The sequence below is a fragment of the Chinchilla lanigera genome, unplaced genomic scaffold (assembly GCF_000276665.1).
Source record: "Chinchilla lanigera isolate Chin_1 unplaced genomic scaffold, ChiLan1.0 scaffold00146, whole genome shotgun sequence".
NCBI lineage: Eukaryota > Metazoa > Chordata > Mammalia > Rodentia > Chinchillidae > Chinchilla > Chinchilla lanigera.
The window spans coordinates 1,378,354-1,382,097 of record NW_004955547.1 but is presented as its reverse complement, the minus strand read 5'-3'; the positions used below and the strand labels follow the sequence as shown (position 1 = coordinate 1,382,097).

Genomic DNA, 3,744 nt, shown 5'->3' with positions numbered 1-3,744 from the left:
TTGAGCTCACTTTGTAACCCAGGCTGGTCTCGAACTTGCAATGATCTGCCTGCCTCAGCCTCCCGAGTGCTGGGATCACAGGAGTGCGCCACCACGCCCAGCTATATATATATATGGTGTAAGTTATTGGACAAGAACGCCAAGTTAGTCTGTCTTCACAGAAAGCACTTACAATCTGAGGACATTTCATATTTGCCTCTTTTGCCAGCACTGAGTCAGGCTCGTCAGAATTTTCCCGTTTCACGAGAAGCATCAATTCTCTGCTACCATCCGGGGTGCCAATCATTCGTTCAGGATCGAGACCTCTGGCAAAGCCTCTAGGTTTGTCAGCAGCATCTTTTTTTCTTTGATCTGCTATCATCAGATTCACTGTCAGATAAAGATTTTCTTTTTGTACCGTCTTTTTCTTTACCAGCTTTTTGAGAATTACAAAATCTTCAATTAACTCTGGAAAATCAAAATTTTCTTCCAATTCCCATGTGCTGTCAGTATCTGTAAATCCCTTCGTCTTCAGAAAATACTCCACCCTCCCATTCCCCACACATCAGTCCAGTGCTTTTTCTGCCACAAATTCTTCAGGCTCTGCTTCCTCAACTTTTTTACTTTTTCCATTTTGTTTCTTTCCCATTTTTTGCAAAGTAGTTTTAGTGGAGTCATTTTTTATTGGAAACTTGAAGAACCATTACGTCTGTGCTCGGCAACGGCTCCTGAGGGTCCCGGGAAGGCGGGAAGGGGGGGCGAGGGTGGGGCGAGGACCCTGACCTGGGTCTTCTCGGCCGAGGCTCTTCAGTATCCTCAGCTGCTGGCACCAAAACCAGACCTCAGTAAAAAAATGTATAAACTGTCTGCACAGGGCGTTTCATCCTGTAGCAGGATATCCTGTAAACACTGTTAAAATAACAGTAGCTAAACAAAACTATGGGAATGATATATATCCAAATTTTATCATAATTTGTTTTCTAGCAAAAACTGCCCTCTTCCCTGGATCGGATAAAGGTTGTCAAACTGATTTTGTTTCCTTCAGAGATTAAAGGCAGAGCGTGACCTCTTCTCATAGCGTCTTTGTAGTCTGTACATAATTGAATTTAACAGGATATACTCCCATCTTTCTACTTATTCACCCTAAATGTCGCTAGGAAAATAATTTATTGTACAACAGGTGTAGTGATTAATCTCTGTTCATTCCAATGATCTGTTGAAGAAGTAGCTTTGAGTTCTTGAGTTTTTTTCTAGTTAAAAATGCTAAGGAAGCCAGGTGTGGCGCACGCCTGTAACCCCAGCACTCAGGAGGCTGAGGAAGAAGGATCTTTGTAAGTTTGAGACCAGCCTGGACTACAAAATGAGCTCAAGGCCAGCCCGACCTGTATAGCAAGGCCCTATCTCAAAAAGAAAAAAAAAAAAAAAAAAAAGCTAAGGAAGATAAATTATTTGCTTCCATTTATTATGGGTGCTCTTACAAGCCTTAATTAAATTAAATGAAACTTTCAAACAGAATATTATTATAAAGCAAATTTAGTTCTTTTGATATGTGAACAATGACATAAATTGCTAGAGGTGCAGTGACACTTAATGCAAGCATATGACTCGTATACGTAGTGTGAAGATCTTATGGAATTAGTATGTTTGCACTTATGAAAGTCAGATGTAAGTAAATTAAGTTCCGGGATGACATGAGCACAAGGACAGCAGCCTGGCTGCAGTGCCCAATAACAATGCTTAGGCTGACTCTCAGTTTAATTTTTTCCCTGCTGTTCTCTCATTAAATGGAGTTTATGTATTGGGGGAAAAATACCACAAACGTGATGTTGTGTCCTTCTTGGTATGTAATTTCAGGAGACATGTAAGGGGCATTGACTGGTCCTAATCTTTGATTCAGTGTTGTGCTCAAATGTTTACCTAATTCACCGAGCCTCCTCTGGGGGCAAAGCCACGGTTGGTAGCATCTGCCAATTCCCATGGTGTGAGAACTTTCACTGTGGCCCATTTCAAGGCGCACAGTCATGAGTGTCGGCAGAGCTGGGAAGTGCACCTGAGCCGGTCTGTGTCGAGCTCTGGCACACCCTGCTTTGGTCATGCTGACACGGCAAGTGAGTCCAACGAGACAGGCAAGAAAACCAAAAGACAAAACCAAAGCGGCAGGAACGAACAAAGCTTTACTGAGCCGGCAGACGGACAGTCTCTAACCAGGAGCCAGAGAAGATGTCCAAGCTGATCTGGGTCTCACCTGCAGTTTAAGTACATTTTCAGGTTTCCATAGTAACCATTACCTCGTTTTGGGGAATCTTACAAGAATGTCACATGATTATCACAAAGTTTATCTTTCCCAGAAGCTGTCAGTCGGATTCCAAATGACCGTTGGTTAGCCCACTTCCAAATTTGTCCTGTTTGTTCTGTTCCCGTTTTATGACTCTGCTGTCCTTTAAGTGGGTTGATAACTAACCAAAGGAAGGGGATAAAAAGTGAGGCCAACTACAGCTTAAGTGAACTTAAGTGACTTCTCTTAACATGGAGTTAAAGAAAATGGAATCTCTCTTGCCCTATCAATGTGGATTAAGCTGGTATCTGCCAGCTGTAAAGTTACTATTATCCCCCAGTGTAATAAATGTTTGTGAATAATTTAACATTCTGTGAATATCCAGTTATTTATCACACTTTAATTCCTGAATTTTGGTGTGCACTGATAATCTTTGCCTGAATCAGTTAATTCTTTGCTTGTCAAATGGTGATTTTTCTAATCATCATTCCTAATACATTTAATTAGTTGGGATTCTATAAGGACTCACTCTTTTTTTTTTTTTTTTGGCTTTTTGAGACAGCATCTCACTATGCAGTTCTGGCTGGCCTTGAGCTCATTTTGTAGCCCAGGCTGGCCTCAAACTTGAAATGATCCTCTTGCCTCAGCCTCCCGAGTGCTGGGATTACAGGCATGCACCACCACGCCCGGCTCACTCTCTCTTCTCTCATTTTTTATTTATTTACACCAGTTTGGACTCCTGTATTCCTATTTTATTCAATAGCATATACTCCGTTGCTGTGAGAACTTTTTGTTTGTTTGTTTGTTTGTTTGTTTCCAGTACCGGGAATGAAACTCACGACCTTGCGCTTGCCAGGCAGGCGCTGTGCTTCTGAGCTAAATCCCCAGCCCCTGTGAGAACTTATTTTGATGGTGACATTTTCCCAGTTTTAGCTTGTGGAAATCCCATTGCAGGGGGTTGGTGGAGGGGCCTGGGGATTGAACCCAGGGCCTTTATGCTGAGCTGCATCCCTAATCTTTTAAAAAAATTTTTTTGAGGCAGGTTCTTGCTAAATTGACCAGACTGGGCTCAAACGTACAGTCCTCCTGCCTCGGCCTCCTAGAGGTATGTGCTGCGATGCCCAGCTATGGAAGCCCTTTTAAGCTGGCCCCATGTCTTAATGACATGTCCCAGTCATTCTTTAAACACCTGTTTATATCATCTTAGAATAATAAGTTGTTTCAAGCTAAATTTATGGTTTTTCCACCTCAAGCTTGAAATCAGCCGTTCTTCAAGAAGTGTCAATTTATTTTATTTGAGAATGGTATTAAATCAGGCCAGGGATATAGCTCAGTGGTACAAGTGCCTGCCTGGCAAGCACAAGTTCGTGAGTTCAATTCCTGGTCCAAAAAAAAAAAGAAAAAGAAAAAGAGAATGGTAATAAAGCATGTTCTGGACACTACATGTACTCCTTAATACTAGAGTGTCGGGGCTGGGGATTTAGCTCAGC

The 3,744-nt window shown here is 42.1% G+C and overlaps 1 pseudogene; it reads right to left on the bottom strand.

The window, feature by feature from the left end:
- Positions 1-85: 85 nt before the first annotated feature.
- On the bottom strand, positions 86-1,272 carry LOC106147364 (annotated as a pseudogene).
- Positions 1,273-3,744: the final 2,472 nt, after the last annotated feature.